Source organism: Panthera pardus, unplaced genomic scaffold (genome assembly GCF_024362965.1).
Source record: "Panthera pardus isolate Hobbes unplaced genomic scaffold, ASM2436296v1 HiC_scaffold_2, whole genome shotgun sequence".
NCBI lineage: Eukaryota > Metazoa > Chordata > Mammalia > Carnivora > Felidae > Panthera > Panthera pardus.
This window is the reverse complement of record NW_026526765.1, coordinates 130,576,685-130,597,860: the sequence shown is the minus strand read 5'-3', so window position 1 is coordinate 130,597,860 and position 21,176 is coordinate 130,576,685. Positions and strand designations below refer to the sequence as shown.

General features: G+C 38.1%; 1 protein-coding gene across 2 annotated transcripts in view; it reads left to right on the top strand.

The window, feature by feature from the left end:
* Positions 1-21,176, top strand: part of CDC42SE2 (CDC42 small effector 2) — a 200,115-nt gene that overhangs the window by 29,927 nt on the left and 149,012 nt on the right. The gene's annotated exons all lie outside the window — the stretch shown is intronic.

Sequence of the window (21,176 nt, the reverse complement as noted above, 5' to 3'; positions counted from 1 at the left end):
TCACTGCCCTGAGGAAACTTACTTATGGAGGTGAGAGACAGATGATAGGCAAAATTAACAAGTAAATTAGAAGGTGATACGTAATGTGGAGAAAGATAAGGCAGGAAAGGGAGATAGGGAAGCTGGGAACAATAAGGTGTTGCAATTTTAAATGTGATCAGGGAAGGTCTCACCAAGAAAGTGATAGTTGAGCAAAGACAAGGGTATGAGGGATCTAGACATACATATATGTAAGGGGAGAGTTTTCCCTTACAGCAAACTGCTAGTGCAAGGTTCCTAACACTGGCTCATGCCTACTGTCATGGAAGAAAGCCCAGTGACAGGAGGAAAGTGACTTACGGAAAGAGTAGTAGTAGATGCAGTCATAGAAATGATATGATAGAAAGAGCTGGGGAGTAGATGCCAGGTTATTTGGGCTATTACAAAGACTATGGTTTTCACTCTTATCAAAATGAGAGCCATTAGATGATTTTCGAGAAGAGAAGTGGTATCTGATTTTAAGTCTTAAAGAGCTCACTTTGGCTTTTGTGCTGAGAATAGACTATGGGGCAGGGTTGATTGCAGGGATATGAATTAGAAGTCTGTTGAATAAATCTAGATAAGAGGTGATAATGGCTTAGGCCACAGTGGCAGCACTGATAGTGGTGAGAAGGGGCACAATTCTGGGTATATTTTCATAGAGCTCATGGTGTTGTTATGTGAAGTGAGACAACAAGGAGTCAGATAATTTCCAAGAGTTTTGGCCTGAGCAACTAGAAATACATTGTTGCTATCAATTACTATGGTTAAAAACAGACTAGGTTTGTGAAAAATCAGGAAATTAGTTTTAGACATGTATTGATTGAAATGCCTATTAGATATCCAAGTGGAGATACTAATAAGACATTAAATGTAACCTCTGTATTTCAGGAAATTGTCTGGGCTGGAAATACATATTTGGGAACCATTAATACAGATAAAGTACTTAAAACCATAATACTGGATGAAATCACCAAGAAATTGAATTTAGATAGAAAAGGAAAGTTGAGTCCTGGGATACTCCAGTGTTGGGGTTAAGGAGATAAAGAACAACAAGCACCAGAGACAGAAAAATTTCCAGTAAGGTAGGAAGAAAACAAAAAGAAGGTAGAATAGAGGTTGGCAGACTGTGGCTCACAGAGTAAATTTGACCCACTGCCTTTTTTTGTAAGTAACATTTTATTGGAATAATACCACACTTGTCCATTTACATGTTTTCTATGGCTGCTTCCATACTATAATGCCATCATTGAGTAATTTCCTCCATAAAACCTAAAATTGCTATCCGTTCCCATACAGAACAAGTTTTTGACCCCGGGTGTAGAGTCCTGGAAGCCAAGTGAAAAAAATGTTTCATTGTAGAGGGAATGATTGCAGTGGAATTGCAATTTAAAAATTCCAGTAGGATTTAGAAGCATGAAGGTGGTTTTGATCCCTTAGGCAAGAGAATTTCAATGAAATAATTGGAGAAAGTTATGCTCATGTTGATTCTACCCAAATTGATCTTTAAATTCATTGTGATCACAGTTGAAATTGCTGTAGGATTTTTTGACGAACTAATAAAATTTACTCAGAAATTTATGAGGAATAATAAAGGTCCATAAATAGCTAAATCAGCTATAACAGAAGAGTAAAATTAGATATCCGTATGCAAAAAATGGAATTTTGATCCATACCTCACACTATATATAAAAATTAATTCAAAATTTGTCATAGACTTAAATATAAAACCTAAAACTGTAAAACTTCATAAAGTAACAGGAGAAAATCTTTTTTGGCTTTGGATTAGACACAGATTTCTTAGATATAACACAAAATGCACCATACATAAAGAAAAAATAAACTGGACTTTATCAAAATTAAAAAACTTTGCTCTGTGAAAGGTAACTGTAAGAGAATGAAAAGATAACCCACAGACTGAGAAAAAATATTCACACATCATAAACTGATAAAGAATTTGTATCCCAAATATATAAAGAACTCTTAAAATCAGGGAACAAGCTAATTTTTGAAACAGATAAATATTTGAAAACATTATCAAGTTATCAAAAAAATTAAGTTATAAAAGTGGAAAATATGCACATGAAAAGATGCTCAACGTTAGTCATTAGAAATTAAAATCACAATTAGATACTGCTATACACCTTTTCTGGTAGCTAAAATTAGAATGAGTGACCATACCACAGACTGACAAGGATCCAGAGGAACTGAAATCCCCATACATTGCTGGTGGGAATGCAAAATGGCTGAACAACTTTGAAAAACTACTAAGAAGCTAAACATATACTCCCAGTATAATCCAGGTATTTACATAAGAAAAATGAAAGCATTTATCCACGTGGAGACTTATTTATATTATATTGCACAAGAAAGGAAACCATCAACAAGATGAAAAGATAACCTATAGAATTGGAGAAAATATTTATAAAGCATATCTCATAAGGGACTAATATCCAAAAATATATAAAGAACTTAACTCAAGAGCAAGAAAAAAACAACCCAATTTAAAAAACAGGCAGAGGATCTGAATGTTTTTCCAAAGAAGACATACAAATGGACAACAGGTACACAAAAAGGTGCTCAACATCACTGTTCAGTCAAATGCAAATCAAAGCCACAATGAGATAACACTTCATGTCTCTCAGAATGGATATTATGAAAAAGACAAGAGTAAGTTTTGGTGGGAATGTGGACAAAAGGGAATCCTTGTACACTGTTGGTAGAATGTAAATTGGTGGAGCCACTCTGTAAAAACAGTATGGAAGTTTCGCAATAAATTAAAAATAAAACAACCATACAATCCAGCAATTCTATTTCTGGGTATTTATCCAAAGAAAATGAAAACACTAGCTCGAAAAGATATTTGCGCCCCATGTTCATTGCAGTGTATTTCCAGTAACCTAAGTGTCTGTCAGTGTATGAATGGATAAAGAAAATGTGGTGCAGGTATTTGTATTATATAGAGAAAAATTATTCAGCCATTAAAAAATAAAATCTTGCCATTTGCCACAACATGGATGGGCCCTGAGGACATTATGCTAAGTGAAATAAGTCTGAGAAAGACAAATAATGTGTGATCTCACTTATATGTGTACTCTGAAAACAAAAAGACTGAACTTATAGATACAGAGAACAGATTGGTAGTTGCCAGAGTCAAGGAGTAGGGGTGGACAAAATGGGTAACCAAAGGTAGTCAAAAGGTACAACTTATAGTTGTAAAAAAAAATTAATCACAGGGATGTAATGTACAACATTACATTAATTATATATATAATTTATATATAATATATAAAAATTATATGTATAAATTATAGATATATATATTATATAGTTATACATTAACTATAGTTAATAATATTGTATATTTCAAATATCCTAGGGAAGTAAATTTTTAAAATTCTCATTATGGGGCACCAGGGTGGCTCAGTCAGTGAAGCATCCCACTTTGGATTCCGGCTCAAGTCATGATGTCACCATCATGAAATCAGTCTCCACGCTGAGCATGGAGACTGCTTGAGATTCTCTCTCTCTCTCTCTCTCTCTCTCTCTCTCTCTCTCTCTCTCCCTCCCTCTGCCCCTCTCCCTGATTTGTGGGCTCTCTCTCTCAAAAATTTTTTTAATAAAATTAATTAAGAAAATAAAAGTTCTCATCACAAGAAAAGATACTGCAACTATGTGTGGTGGTGACTGTTAACTAGACTTACTGTTATTCTACTTATTGTGATTATTTCACAATACATACAAATACTGAATAATTACATTGTACACCTGAAACTAATATGTCAATTATATCTCAATAAAATAAAACCTTATTTATAGCAACTTTATTTGTAATGGCCCCAAACTAGAAACAACCCAAATGTCCATGAAGCAGATGAATGAATAAATTTTGGTATATTCCTTTGGTACAAAGGAATACTTCTCTAGAATAAAAAGAAAGGAACTATTGCTACATGCAACGAATAGATGAATGTCAAAATACTTTATTATGAGTGAAAGAAACCAGACAGAAACAAGTACATATTTTATGATACTGTTTATATAAAATTCTAGAAACTGCAAACTAATCCATAGTGGTAGAAAGCAGATCATTGGTTGCCAGAGGATGAGGGCATGGAGAGGGATGGTGGGAGGAACTCAAACCGTGTATGAGGAGACTTTGGAGGGTGATGTATATGTTCATTTTCTTGATAGTAGTGATGATTTGATGGATGCATGCACATGTATGTACAAATTTCATGTGTACATTTTAAATATGTGTAGTTACCATATATGTCAGTTATAATAAAATAAAGCTGTTAAAAAAGACTATAAAGTCTTAGTGATTCTAAGTGTAGTATTGGTGAAAAAACTGAAAAATGGTAGCAGTTGACCAGAAGATAGAACACAGAGATAGACCCAAATAACCCTCTGAATGTATATACTTTCTTTATTCTATACGTTCTTAATAGTTTTTTCAATGAATATCTGTGTCTGAAAGTATTTATTTTCAGCCTTTCCCTTGAATAAGTTTAGTTAGGTACAGAATTTTATGCTGAGGGGCACCTCGGTGGCTCAGTCGGTTAAGCGTCCCACTTCAGCTCAGATGATGATCTCGATGTTCATGAGCTTGAGCCCCGCGACAGGATCTGTGCTGACAGCTCAGAGCCTTTAGCCTGCTTGGGATTCTGTGCCTCCCTCTCTTTCTGCCCCTCCCCCATTCATGCTCTGTCTCTGTCTCTATCAAAAACAAATAAACATTAAAAAAAATTTTTTTTTAAAGAATTTTATGTTGGCACCTTTTTCCTTAGCACTTCACAGATAGTGTTGTCTTTTAACCTCATTTTACTGCTGAGACATTTATTAGCAATCTAATTGCAGTCCCTTTTGGCTAATCTGTCCTTTCTTTATGATTGATTTTAAGACTTCCGTGTTTTCTTTGGTATTCTAGGTAGAGATTTTATTTTTGTTTATCCTACTCAACTTTGGTGTACTTCATCTTTCTGAAGATTCATGTCATGCTTCAATTTTGGAAATTTTTCATCCCCTATATTTTCATTAACTCACAAACATTCTCTACAGTTTTTTGCTTAGTGGGGGCTCCTATTAGGTATCTCTCATTGTGCTTCATTCTGGTACTTTGCTCAGTTTTACTGGTTTAGTATTTGCTCTAGTTCACTATCACTTTCTTCATCAGTATCTGATCTGTTGTTTATTAACACCCATGCATTTCTCTTGTAATTTCAGTGACTATTTTTCATTTCTAGTCATAATGTTTGGTTTTTATATTAAATACACTATTCCTTTTGCACAGTGATTTGTTCTGTAATCCTAGTTCTTCATATCTTTCATCATTTAAAAATACTAATTTTATAGTCTCTCTCAGAATATTCTATCATCTGTCTAGATTGTCAATACTCCTTTTTGTTCTTGACAGTCTTTCCTCATGTGTCTTATAATTTTTTGATAATGTGTATATCTTGAATGGCAATTGTTATTTCTCTTATGATCAAATGTGGAGTTGTAAATTATGGGAGTGTTCCTCCAAAGAGATTTTATGCGTGACTTTGCCAGGTACCCCAAGAGTAACTTGGAGATTTCCATTCCACTCAGGTCATTTAGAATTGATCCTGAATCAGTGAATGGCATGGTGATTTTCTTCTCTCACCAGTGATTTTTCCCCCACCCAGAGTCCCTGGATCTTTGCTCTCTCTCTCTGGCCTTATGAATAGTTTTTCAGTCCTCTTTCATGGTACTTTGAAGGGGACTTGCTTTATACAGAGATCTCAGTTCTACTCTTTGTTACACCCAAGTCCAGGAACTCATCACCTGTGATATGCTGGAAATAAAATCTAAGCCTCTAGCTATTAAGTAAGGTCTATTTCCAGGTCACCTCACAGCCTTTTAGGCTACCTCAGTGTCACCTTACGATTACAATCTGCTTTGACTTTCAGTTCTCTTTTCTTTCTAGCAAATGGGAATTTCTTTTCATTTCCTATGAGCTCAGCCATGTAATATAAGCCAGAATGCAAAGAAATGCTAAAAGAGTAAGATGTAATGTTAAAAGGACCCACAAGCCAGAGTGAAGGAACTCTTCAGTCAAATTTGGGACAGTTTTTTTTTTTTTTTAACGTTTATTTATTTTTGAGAGACAGAGAAAGACATAGTGTGGGCAGGGAAGGGGCAGAGAGAGAGAGGGAGACACAGAATCCAAAGCAGGCTTCAGGCTCTGAGCTGTCAGCACAGAGCCCGACGCGGGGCTTAAACCCACAAACCGCAAGATCATGACCTGAGCTGAAGTTGGACACTTAACTAACTGAGCTACCCAGGAGCTCCAAGTTTGGGACAATTTATGGATCAAAAATAACAATTATACTATAATGGACTTATACATAAATTAAAAATAAAATATTCTGGGGCACCTGGGTGGCTCAAGTAGGTTGATTATCTGACTCTTGATCTCAGGGTTCTGAGTTTGAGTCCTATGTTGGGTATGGAAACTACTTTAAAAAATAAAATAAAAATAAATAAAAATTTTATTTTTTATTTATTTTTTTATTAAAAATTTTTTTTTAAGGTTTATTCATTTTTGAGAGACAGAGCATGAGTGGGGAAGGGGCAGAGAGAGGGAGACACAGAATCCGAAGTAGGATTCAGGCTCTGAGCTGTCAGCACGGAGCCCGTTGTGGGGCTCGAACTCACAAGCTGTGAGATCCTGACCTGAGCCGAAGTCGGACGCTTAACCGACTGAGCCACCCAGGCGCCCCTAAATAAAAATTTTAAAATGAAATAACCCATGAGTTCATTAAGACAGTCAAAGAGGGGAAGAAAGAAAAAAGGTGAAGTTTGGAGGGCTTTTTTGTTTCTTTAAGCAGACAACTTTTCTTTAGCTTTGAAATTTTTCAAAATTAAAAGTTGAAGTTAATTGAAATTGAATCTCATTCAGCATTTTGTTGGTGGAATGGCTAAATTCTGTATTAGCTTTAGTTCACATGTTGCCTGAGAATTCCAGATACTTTTTCTAGGAACAAACAGGTTTCTTTTTTTTTAAGATTTTGTTTTTAAGCATTCTCTACACCTAAAGTGAAGCTTGAACCCACAACCCTGATACCAAGGGTTGCATGCTCCATTGACTGAGTCAGCCAGGTGCCCCAGAAACAAACAAGTTCCTAAAATGTTAATCCAATTGTCTGACAATCCAATGTTAATATCTCAAGGCTTCTGAGTATAAGGAATCTTAATCAACAAAATGTGATTCAGGCCTTCAGTTTATGAATCTTTTTCCTGCTATAATCCTTTTCCTAATTTCAACTGAATGCGATCTTTTTTATTTTTTCAACCAACAATAACTGAATTGCTCAGGGTCAATCTGAAAGATAGGTGCTAGAGATTCAAAGACAAGACAATCTATCAGGGAAGACCAGCAAGGAAGGAGGCAGTTGGAGTGTAATTACTGCTATACGGGATTAAAAAGTTTTAAGTATATAAAAAGTAATTTATTAGAAAGTGGTTGGTAAAAGACAATAAATACATAAGATGACATGCTTTTAATATCTTAAAGAAGTAAACAGTTATAAAATAACTCACAGCTAACACTATTTTTAAAATATCAATTAGAATGAAAAACAGGACATTTTTAAAAAATTTAACGTTTATTTTTATTTATTTATTTTTAATTTTTTTAAAATGTTTATTTATTTTTGAGAGAGACAGAGACAGAATGCGAGTGGGTTGGGGCAGAGAGAGAAGGAGGCACAGAATCCGGATCAGTCTCCAGGCTCTGAGCTGTCAGCACAGAGCCTGATGTGGGACTCAAACTCACCAGCTGTGAGATCATGACCCGAGCTGAAGGCAGATGCTCAACCGAATGAGCCACTGGGGCGCCACTGTTTATTTTTATTTTTGACGGAGAGAGAGCGTGCGCATGAGTGGGGGAGGGGCAGAGACAGGGAGACAGAATCCGAAGCAGGCTCCAGGCTCCGAGCTGTCAGCACAAAGCCAGATGCAGGGCTTGAACTCACAAACCACGAGATTATGACCTGAGCTGAAGTAGGTCGCTTAACTGATGGAGCCACCCAGGCACCCCAGGATTTTGTTTCTAAGAGAGGACAACTTTGTGAGATCTTAAGCTTTCTGCCACAAATCGCTTTATGTAGCATTTTTCATCCTCTTATATTTTGCTCTGGTAACAGTGAAGGTACTACTGTCATAGATAAGATTCCCAGAGAAACAGACTATGCATGTAGGAGATTTTTTAACATTTATTTATTTTTGAGACAGAGAGAGACAGAGCATGAACGGGGGAGGGGCAGAGAGAGAGGGAGACCCACAATCGGAAGCAGGCTCCAGGCTCTGAGTCATCAGCCCAGAGCCTGACACGGGGCTGGAACTCACGGACCGCGAGATGGTGACCTGAGCCGAAGTCGGATGCTCAACCGACTGAGCCACCCAGGCGCTCCAAGGAGATTTAAGTTAAGGAGTGTTCTCAGGAATAACCCTTTTGAGGGAGTATGGCAGACTTGACGGAGAGAGCTGTGGAATTAGCACACAGCTGCAAAGGAGGCCAGGAGATGAACTGGCCTTCAGAATTGTGCTGAGCTGAGGCAAGGGGACCGGACTTGCCTTTCCTGGCATCAGCAGTCATTGAGGACAGGCAGATCCCGGTGAAGAGGCATAACCTGACTGAGGCAATTCCCTTCAATCGGACAACTAGCAAGAGCAATAGTTGTGAACCCTCAGCAGTCAGCACTCCCAGGAGCTAGAGAAATGAATGACTCCTTCTGAAGGAGACATCTGGTCAGTGCACAGAATCTGCTATACCAAATAAGGCCTTTCCATAATTAGCTCATACTTCTTGAGCAGGAAAAGCACAACTCTAAAGCTGAGCGTTTTCCCTTCTGGGAAGTAAGTATCCCAGAGACCGTTTGTTACCTATTCAGACCAAAAGAAGAGAGCAAACCCACTAGAAAAGAGCTAATCACATGCTGAGATTCAAGGTGAATTCATTCATGGAGTCATTTATTCATTCATTCATTCATTCAGTAAATGTCTATCTAGGATCACCTGAAGAAAAACCTACCAAAGTGGGAGGAGACTGGGTTCTAGTCACAGCTCTGTCACTGAAAATGGGATCTTTGAGTAAATCATTTATCATCCCTGGACTTGTGTTTCTTTTCCTATACAATGAGATGTGTGGGCTAGATTATTAGAAATATTTTAGTTGTGGGGACACCTGGATGGCTCAGTCAGTTAAGCATCCGACTTTGACTCGGGTCATGATCTCGTGGTCCATGAGTTCGAGCCCCGCATATTGACTCTTGATTTATGGCTCGAGTCATGATCTGGGATCAAGCCCTGCATTGGGTTAGTGCTGAGTGTGGAGCCTACTTGGGATTCTGTCACTCTTCCTCTCTCCCACTCTCCCCTGTACTCGCTAGCTTGTTCTCTCTCTCTCACAGTCTCAAAAATAAAAATAAAGAAATATTTTAGTTGTGATTAACAGAAACCCCCTTTACCTAGCTTGAGAGAAAAGAGAGAAAGAGAGGAGGCAATAGGTTTAATGAATAAATCTGCATCTCATAGAAGCTGGATTGAAGCTGAGCTATAGGAGCAGACTGGAGTGCTTTAGGTGATCCAGGGATGCCCTCCACCCCAGCCTCTGCACCTACTTCATTCTTTCCTACTGCTGCAGTCACTGTTTTTCAGTTCACACGAGGGAGATAATAAAATAGCAGCTCTTCTGTTTTCGTTTCCTGTATTCAAGAGAGTAGCCACACCCAGGCTAAAATCCCTTGGTCTGAGTTCCAGATTGTCTGAGAACAGTGCTTGTTCGCCTTATTTGTATGAAGGAAACAACCTCTGATTCAAATAACTGTGGCTAAGTGAGGAACCTGGTGGAGAGAGAAGTTTCCAGAAAATATTTAGGACAGTGTTCCATGACAGCCAACTTGTACACTGCTGTTGACACTAAAATCCTATGATTTGATTAAGCAATTTACCTAAGTGAAATTTGATTCACTTTCCACTGATTCTTAAATGATGCTTTAAACTGTCATTTAACAATTATGGTGGTTGGGGAACCTGGGTGGCTCAGCTCGTTAAGCGTCCAACTTCGGTTCAGGTCATGATCTCATGGTTTATGAGTTCAAGACCTGCATCAGGGCTTAGGACTCTCTCTCTCCCTCTCCCCCCACTTATGTTCTCTCTCTCAAAATAAATAAGTAAACTTAAAAAAAGTATGGTAGTTAATTAAAATACACAAATTGTGAATGGGAATTTGACAATTCAATGAGGGAGATCGAAACCTAATTCTCTGAGCAAAATGCATTGACAACTTCACTGTTCTATTTAGACCCATACAAAACTGACAGTGTTTACCTGGTAATAAAATATCAAGAAATGCAAAAAGAATGTTTTCAGAAGAGGAATGTGAATGTTTAAAACACCTGGACTAAAGATGTTTTTTCTTTTTTAATTTTTAAAAATGTTTATATATTTTTGAAGGAAAGAGAGACAGAATGTGAGCTGGGGAGAGGCAGAGAAAGAGAGAGGGAGACACAGAATCTGAAGCAGGCTCCAGGCTCTGAGCTGTCAGCACTTAACCAACTGAGCCACCCAGGTGCCCCTAAGATGTTTTTTCTTGATTCGTGATTGGTGTGTGGCTTAAACCAATTTCTGATATTTATTTACAATGAAGGTTGTATTCTATAACCAGGAGTGTAGCTGTCATTAAGGGTTTGTGAAGTGATTGACAGAAAGGGGCTATAGACGTGGGGTGAGGATACAGTCTTTAGGTAGAGGACACAATTCATTTGCACTAAAACAGTACTGTGTGCAAACTTCCCTGATCTTCGGGTCCCCCAAACTGCCAATGAAATGACCTGACTTGGGGCATGATTCAATTAGGTCCTCAATAATTCCATTCCCTCTCATATTAGGGAACTTTATACCACATTAATCCTTCCAAACCATTCTGAAAACACTCACTAAATGACTGCATAGGGAAGATTCACTGGAGAAGTTGATACTGATTCACTCAGTCTTATCTTAAATACTCATGAAACACCTAAGGGGTAGCTCAGACTGGGTGAATCAATATCAACTCCTGTGAACAACCCCGAAGCAGGATCAGGCCATCTGTCTGCCAAAGGTCTATTCCTATATCAGGTTTTCACTGATACAAGGAAATAGAAAAATTACATAATTATTTGGTAATTTGGTTACCATCTAGAGTATGAGTTGGCAAACTATGGCCATCAGGCCAAATCTAGCCCTCCACCTAGTTTTGTAAATAAAGTTTGACTGGAATACTACCAGGCCCATTCATTTACATGTTGTCTGTAGCTATATATATATATATATATATATATATATATATATATATATATATATATATTTTTTTTTTTTTTTTTTTTTTTTTTTTTTTTTTTTTTTTTTTTTTTGCTATAGCAGCACACTGTAGGAACAGTGAGTAGAGTTGGGACAGAAATTATATGACCCAGAAAGTCTAAAACAATATTTACAAGCTTATTTTGTTTTTCATGTAATTTCTACACCTAACATGGGGCTTGACCTGATGACCCGAAGATCAAGAATTGCTTTCTCTACTGACTGAGTCAGCCAAGTGCCCCTACTATCTTGTTCTTTACATAAACAATTTGCCAACCCAAGTCTAAAGATACATTAATTTTCTTATATTATCTGTATTGGCAATCCAGAGCATTCCAAATTATTCACACGATTATATACAGTTCTTTTAAAGACTTATGTTTCCTGAATGTGCCTTCTCATATAGGCCTGTGTCAGAAGTATGATTGAGAAAATATGTTCTTCTCAATAAATGGTAGTGGGTGAATAGGATATTAATAGAAAAAAACGATTGGACCATATCTCACACCATACTAAAAAATCCACTCGAAATGTTGTGTAGATATAAACATAAAAGAGAAAACAAAGTTTTTAAAGGAAAAATAGAATATCTTTATGACTTTGGGGTACGCAAGAATTTCTTGGACACAAATATCAATCATAAGGGGAAAAATGATCATTTGGGCTACGTTAAACTTAAGAACCTCTTTGCCAAAAACACATTAAGAAAACGAATAGGCAGATTACAGAGTGAAAGAAGATATTTGCGGTACATAAATCTGATTCACATCCAGAATGTGTAAAGAATTCCTCCAAATCAGTATACAAAAGATATAACATTAGAAAAATGGGCATAAGACTTGAATAGATCTCCACATCTCCAAAAGGGGATTGTAATTAGTCAATTAACCTGAAAAAAAGGTATTCAACTATATTACTCATCATGGAAATGGAAAATACAAGGGGAAGGCAATATCACTACATGCCCACCAGAATGACTAAAATGTAAATAACAGATAATAACAAGAGTTGACAAGGATGTGGAGCATCTGGAGCTTTCATATGTTGCTGACCACAGTGCAAATTGGACCAACTTCGGAATCCTGTTTGTCAGTGTTTACTAAAGCTGGACATATGCATATCCTATGACCCAATGTTTGTACTCTGAGTTATGGAACTATGTTTACCAAAGACATACAAATATGGTTACTAATATTTTAGCCCAAACTGGAAACAAGCTATTAAAGTATTGCTAATGCTCGGTATTTTGATTAAAGTGGGGGATTGCACAGTGTTTACTTTGTGAAAATTCATTGAGCTTACGCACTTGGAATTTGTGTGCTTTTTTTGTATACATGTATATTATGCTAACAATAAAGATTTTCACTTAAAAAGAAAGTGAAAAAAAAAAAAAAAAACAAACCATGCAGTTTACATTAAATCATTACCCCCTCCCTGTGATCTTAGCATAGTTACTTGAACACAACACTTATATGAAACCCAAAAAAAAATTTTGTTCCTGTTAATGGTATAAATTAAACAAGTAAGTAAAGCCCACAATTCTGTTATATTTCAAGATTTAAAAACTATCAACTACCGGGCACCTGGTTGGCTCAGTCAGTAGAGCATGCGACTCTTGATCTTAAGGTTGTGAGTTTAAGCCCCACATTGGGGTAAAGATTACTTAAAAATAAAATCTTTTAAAAAATAATTAATTACCATTTACTTCAGTATCCTTTTCAGAAGAATAAAATTCTGTTTGCACTAAAAATAAAGTCTGGCCATTTTTTCCAGGAACTATAGCACTTTATTACTTCCCTCCACAATAATGAACAAGTAAGACTGAACTGAGATGGGTCATTAACTTCTGTACTTGGAACCTGGGCTGCTAAAATGTCGTTTGCCAGAACATCATGTGGCTCTGATACACATGATGCAGGAAAAGAAAAGTTGTGGGTTGCCACAGTAACTGTAATGTAGGTATCTATTGGAATAAGGTTTTGATTATTTCTGCTTGTGACCACTCTAATTCCTCTATATTTTATGTCAATATGCCTGAGTAATAGTTGATATAGGAATTACTTAGAAGTATTGAATTTCTGTAAGTGTAAACTGTCAGTACATAATGTTCTTGCTGCTCATACACTTGCATTTAATTATGTCATTTGTTTTAGGAATAGCCCTATTTTAAAAATACTTTTACTTTTTTTCTCAGAAAAGATTTCCAAGCAGGCAGCACATAACACCTATTTCCATCTGCAACAGCACATTTTAGCTAATGTGATTCTGTGGCACCTTGATAGAATATCCTATTATAGATGTAGAAAATGAGGTAGAATGACAAAAGGTAATAAATTATTTAAGATCACAAAGCAAATCAGGGCAGAACTATTACTGGAATTTTGCTCAGGATGAGCCATTCATCAAGTGGTATTTTTGTGAAACACATGCTATGGCCTAATTACTAGGGCGCAGTTCTACATTATGGGTGTGTGTGTGTATATTCAGCTCTAATCTCCCAAGTTATACAGACTTGTTCGTGTGTCTCCAAGGCCAAAATGTTTCCAAGAGTACCTCATCTGAGGCTAAATATCTGGTCATCCATCCTATCTCCCCACGTATTAGGGTTCTCCAGAGAAACAGAAGCAGTATCTGTTATGGAGGCTAATCACCAGCTACCATCTCCAAACTGGAGGATCAGGAAGGCCAGTAGTGTCCTTCAGTCCAATCCAAAGACCTGGGAATAGGATGGCATTTGGGGATCCCAACGGTGTCCGTCCTGATCTAAGTCTAAAAGCCTAAGGAGTCAGAGTGCCAATATCTGACAACCAGTAAAGGTGGATGTCTCAGCTCAAACAAAGAGTGAATTCATCCTTCCTCTACCTTTTGTTCTATTCATGCCCTCATTGCATTGGATGATGCCCACCCACATTGCTAAAGGAGATCTTTATTCAGTCTACTGTTCAAATCCTAATCTCTTCCAGAGACACACTTACAGATACATCCAGAAATAATGTTTTACCAGCTGAGATTTCCTAGTTCTCCAGAAATAATGTTTTACCAACATCCTTTAGCCCAGTGAAGTTGACACATAAAATTAACCATCACACCCAGCTAAATCAATATTGATTAACAACCTTCACTAAGCAAAGCATAGCACTAGATACTAGGCAAAATACAGAAGGAGCAAGAAATGTGACCTCACCCTCAGAGTTTAAAATGTAATGGGATTCTCTTGTGTGAGAACACTATGATTGAGGAAAAAGAAGAAGAAAACCAAAACAAACAAAAAACAAGCAACCCCAGAATACTCACTGTGTTTTTCCAGAGGATGGAATGGAGGTCTCAGGGACTATTTCTATTACAGGATGGAGAAGCTTCATGCCTTACAGAGTATCTTCTGACTTCTTTGTTTCATTTATCCTCCTCTACAAACAGTCTCTAAAGGAAAGAGGAAAATGATTCTGTTAACTTATACAAATAAACTTTTCTTTCACACCTTTTTTCCCTCTATTTGCAGCCCTCTTTTTTCACACTACCCATCAGCTCTTTTCCATAAGCGAATTGTATAAATTTAATATTTTATTAGTTGTTAAAAATTGTTATTGAAAAGAACATTGCAAGTTATCATTGATTCATATATATACACGAAGTCAGAAACGATTTAAATAACTAAATTCTACCTGAATAATATTCAAAATAAACATTGTGTAAGTTACCATTTTAGTGTGATAAGGCAGTTAGTAATATGAATAATATATCACTCCCCAAACCTTTCAAACAGCTCTGATTCATCATTGCATAATGCTCATGTGGATGAATGCTCCGGGAAAGAGTAACTGAGTTTTTCTACCTTAATATGTCTATGAAGATGAGAAATTTCTGCTCAATTTTCATTATTGGGATAGAATCTCATAACGCAAAGATGAAACAGATTTTTCACAAATAGAATAAGAAGTGCTTAGCAATCCAAAAGTCCCTAAGTCCTGAGATTCCAGATGAGGCAGGAACACAGCTTTGCCACTAATTTTGTGTGGAGGTTCAGGTTGTCTAACCTCTCTGTGTCTCAGCTTCCTCATCTGTAAAGGGAAAATAATAGTCCCTACTTCAGATTAATTAATACATTTTAACTACTGAGGGCATGCCTGGCTGGCTCAGTCGGTGAAGCATGCAACTCTTTTTTGGGGGGATCATGAGTTCTAGCCCCATGTTGGGTGTGGACTCTACTTTAAAAAAATAAATAAAATATTAAAAAAAAAAAAACCCATTGTAACTACTTAGAACAGTGCCCGGCACATTGGAAATTCTTAATATGCCATCTATTATTTGCATTATCTGATAATGACACTGAATCAAAAGAAACCAGAGCTATTTCTAAATGACACATAAAAGAAAAAAAATGAATGGAGATGAAGACCCACACATTACTGAATTTGCCTTTGCATTTCTACTGTGTGTCTGTTGCAGATGAGTACCCTCCAGTCCCATTTTGGCCTGAGATGACACACTATCTGCTTCTTGTCCATCTGCTTTATATCAGCAGTCTTCTTTAACAAAGTGACATGTGGGCTGGCATGGACACAGGAGGAGGACATGAATGTGGGACGTGGCACCTTTAATTTCTCAATACCATGCCCAGTGATTCCCTCAGAAAGACAGATACAAATGACAATATCATTTTCTACCAAAGAAGTCTTTGCTTCTTACTCTGCTTGCTGCCAAGCTTCCAGATCTGTCCCATATTCAAGTCTCCAGACCAGCCCCCCCTTAAAGGTACAATAGCGCTAACTCATTTCTTAGCTAGTGCTAACATAATTAAATCATCGTCACCCCATCCATTTTTTTTTAAATAGCATATTATCTTCTCTCCTTCCTCCTAGCACTGTTTCTTAGCTAATTTACTCGACTCATCATCACCCTATCCACTTCCTTAACATAGAAAATTGTTTCTTCTTCCTTTGTAGTCCTAAATGGAACGCAATTGATTGTAAAATGCAATTCTTTCTTTCATCCTGATGTTTTAATCTAACCTGGAGCATCTTCACCCCAGAACTGAATGTCAATGACCATTAGAAAAATGGTCTTTGGTGGGGCGGCTGGGTGGCTCAGTCGGTTAAGCGTCCAACTTCAGCTCAGGTCACGATCTCGCAGTCCATGAGTTCGAGCCCCACGTCAGGCTCCGTGCTGACAGCTCAGAGCCTGGAGCCTGCTTCGGATTCTGTGGCTCCCTCTCTGTCTGCCCCTCCCCTGCTCATTCTCTGTCTCTCTCTGTCTCAAAAATAAATAAAAACATTTAAAAAAATATTTTTTTAATAAAAAGAAAGAAAAATGGTCTTTGGCCTTCTTTGGCCTTCCCCAAATATGTCTGGGGCATGGACTGCACTATTGGGACTAGACATGTGTCTGCAGGATGAGTACTGGCAGAAGGATGTCTGGGGGCACAACTGCCAACTTGGACAGGTAACTTTCCATTGATCTGACAAACATTTTGCTTTCTTGTGATCAATATTATAAGTCAGATTAAAAAATTCAATTTTCTACATAAAACAAAAACTCCCCCAAAACGGCTTGTTACGGTAGATGAACTCTTCTTGTTCTGTTTACAGGCAGTCCGATCTTTTCTGATCTTATCTAGATCTTATCCCCTCTCTCCCAGTAACAGACATCTCTCCAGTCATTCCTGCTCCGTGGCTCATGTTATCTTTTCTTCCCGCTCCACTAAATCCTCTCCATCAGCCTACAAGCATGCTATTATTTCTATCATCTTCAGTAGAATGAACAAAAACCTTCTTTTGACTTACTTTCCCTCCATCTACTGCCCATTTTCTTTACAGTTAAATTTCTTAATGGCTATCTGTAAATTCTTTCTCCAGTTTTTTCCTTCCCACTTCCTTGAATCTACTCCGATAGGCTTTTGCCCACACTGATGCACCACATTTCTTTGTGTTAAGGCCATCAAATGACCTCATTTGATCATTCCAATCATCAATTCTCAGTCCTCGTCTTACCTGACTAGCAGCATTTATGACACTGATCATTCCTTCCTCTTTGATGTACTTTCTTCACTTTTCTTCCAGGACCCCACACTCTTGGTTTTCCTCCTCCCTCCATGGCTATTTCTTCTCAGCCTCTGGCTAACCTAGCCTCTTCCCTCTCTAACCCCTTAGTGTTAGAGTATGCCTCAGGATCAATCATGGGTCCTTTCTTCTTTTCTGTCCACATTCACTCCGCTGATGATCTCATCTGTTCTCTGGGCTAAAAATGTCTCTTCTAATCTGACAACTCCCAAATGTATCTCTCTAGCTTCGATCTTTCTCTTGAATTCCTGACTTACATATCTAACTGCCTATTCAGTATCTCCATTTGAATATCTAATAGGAATCTCAAACTTTACAGGTCTCAGATGGAGCTCCAGATCACACTATTCAAACCTGGCCCATCTGGAGCCTTCTCCATCCTGGCATCTTGACATCCTGGACAACTCTGTCCTTCCATCTGCTCAGGTCAAAAATCTTGGAGTTAGGGGCGCCTGGGTGGCTCAGTTGGTTAAGCATCCAACTCTTGATTTCAGCTCAGGCCATGATCTCATGGTTTCTGAGTTTGAGCCCTGGGTCAGGCTGGGCACTGACAGTGTGGAGTCTGCTTAGGATTCTAAATCTTTATTCATTTATTTATTTATCCTTAAGATAAACAAACAAACAAACTTAAAAAAAGAACAGCTTTAAAAAAAAAAATCTTAGAGTTAGCTTTGAATGTTGTGTATCTCTCCCATCCAATTTGTCAAGAATTCCTATTTGGCTCTCCCTTCTAATATTTGCAGAATCAAACTACTCACTACCTCCTTGGTGACGGCCCTGATTTAAGCCACTGTCCTCTCTCACCTGGACTAACCCTGTAACCTCCTCACTGTGTCTCTTCCTATAACCTAAACCCCATGTTAGTAGCCAGAATGAGCTTTAAAAATGTAGGACAGACCATGTCGTTTCTTCAAAATCCTCAAATAACTTTCCATTTTACTCAGCAAAGAAGCAAAACTCTTACAACAAATAGAGTAAGAGCAACTCTTATAACAACAAAAGTAAGAGCAAAACTCTTACTACAAGGTCCTACTTAATCTGGTATCCCATTATCTCTCTGACTTTATCTCTTTCTACTCTCCTTTTCACCCACTGGCCTCCTTGCTATTACTCCATCACTCCATACACGCTCTTGCTCTGGCTATGCCATCTGACTGAAATGTTCTTTCCCTTAGCTAACTTCCTCTGTTTCTCCCCGTCTTCCCTGAGTGACACACCATTCTCGACGAGACTTGCCCTAACCGCCTGGTTTACTACTGCAGCTGTGCCCTCGCATGGATGCACACACACTGGTTCAACACATATACATATACCACTGGCACTTCTGACTATCCTAATGCTATTATACCATTCTCTTTTTTTCTGCAGTCGTCCTCTGCTAATATGGGATATACTTATAAATATTTGTTATTTATTGTCTGTATTCTCACTAAAATGTAAGCCACTTGAGGGTAAAGATCCTTGTTTTATTCCAGACTGGAAGCATCTTTATAATATATGTATTTGACGAATAGTTGATATTATAGAAGACTTGTTTCTCTATGATAAAGCCAAAGGAGAATTTTTTAAATCCGGTAGTGGCATAGCCATCCTCCATATTTTAGTGTGGGATGCAGCCCACAGCTACCACTGGATCTCTTTGCATTCACTGGTGGAGCCACAAGCTAATGCATCTTCGAGGACATGTATTTGAACTGTGTTCATGAATGGAGTTCAAACTGAGTGGAAAACTGGATAAAAGAAAAGTGGATTATGCAACTCCTGGAAGAAGTATGGCACAATATCAAGGAAGGAAGCCTAGCGTCATAAACTAAACTAAGTAATAAGGGCTGCCATTTCAAGAGGATTTCTGGGTGCAGTGCAATGCGTAGGACACAACTTCCACTTATATACGCTCTATTGCCATCCCAGTCACCAGTGTGGAGGATGTATGAGGACAGAGAAGCGTGTGAATAATGGTAAAGAGTCCTTAAACTATGTAACATCTCAGGCCCCAAGAAGTCCTGATGTGGGATTCTACAGGAGGAAGAATACAGAAGAGGAAACTGTTTCCCTACCTATTTTAGAAATGAAAGGTGAGCACTAGCAGCCTGGGGCAGAGTGGGGGTGATGGTGACTCATGCTGACCGGCCAGAGAGGACAACCATGGTAGAAGCAGGAGCTGAAGGAGAAGGTGCAACAATGGGGTAGGTCAGAGCGGCAGAGCACGGAGAAGGAGCATCCAGGGAGAGTGACAGCATCTGGGGCAGCCCCAGCCCACGTGGAGGGACCAAGAGGGGCACCTAGGGCAGCAGCACCAGTATAAGCATCAGCCTGAGGGGAAAGGAGTGGGGGCCCAGGTGAAGCAGCGTGACAGGCACAACAGGCATGCAATGTAAAGCAGTGGCTGCTGTGTGAACAGTGACTTAGGTGGAGCCCAGGGTGACAGTTCAGAGTAGAGCCGTGGTGTCCCCTCAGCTAAGTGAAATAAGCCAGTCAGAGAAAGACAAATAACATATGATTTCACTTATATGGGGAATTTGAGAAACAGAATAAATGAACAAAGGGGGAAAAAAAGAGAGAGAAACCAGAAAACAGACTCTTAACTATAGAGAACAAACAAATGGTTACCAGAGGGGAGGTGGGTGGGAAGATGGGAGAAATAGGTGAAGAGGATTAACACTGAGTAACATACAGAAGTGTTGAAACACTATATTGTACACCTGAAGTGAATACAACACTGCATGTTAACTACACTGGAATTACAATTTTAAAAAAATAGTGATAATAACACTCCCTTTACCAGATGTGGTCTTACAAAGAAGTAGGGCTTTATAGTTATAAAATGTAACTTCTATATTTGGTAGCTCATGACTCAGTGTCAGGTTGGGTACATTTGTTTTATAAAACTAGATTAAACATTAATTTATGGAATTTAATTTTATTTTGGACTTTTATGTTTCAATCTACATTAAGTTTTCTTGCTAAGTTTAAGTAAAGGTATGGATATACATAGTAAACGCATGAAGGAACGGAATATTTTGTTAGAGGTGCACAACTTAACTTCATGCTTAGTAACTGTATGAGACCTATCTTTCATTGTCTGCCCAACCTGCAGCACCATATAAAGAATCAGCCCCACAGACTATAAACATAGAGCAGCCTTGGTCCCTGGTGGCTTTCTGGTTCCCATGAAATCCATTGGAATTTTGGCTTCAGTCTCTGTTTTCTGTGAGACTTACGCCCTTCATCTGAGTTATTCAAAGGCTCTATTCTCTTTAATAAAAGACATTTGACCTAAAAGTAATTAAGGATACCTCAGTTTTTCTGAGTGCAAACACAGGCAGCCTAGCTTCTCACCTTCTTTCAGGGTGTACGTTCTTGTTACAGACTGTGTCCCTGCCCCACCCCACCCCCCACCCCCACAAATTCATACTGAGGCCCTAAGCCTTGTGCAGCTGTATTTAGAGAGGGCACTCAAAGGAAGTAATTGAAGTTGAATGAGGTCATAAGGGCAGGGCCCTGATCCTTTAAGATCAGTTTCCCTTATACAAAGACACCAGAGAGCCCTCTCTGAAAAATCCTTCAGATAGCATTTATTAACATGCAATTGATTTTGGTGTAATATAGCACCAAGAAGTGTTGCCAAGCATCCCTTTTTTTTTTTTTTTTATTGACAATTCTCTTACCTTCTTTTAACTCCTTATAATTCATTTCCTTTTAATTATCCTGTTGCTTGGACTAAGGCTTCCAGTG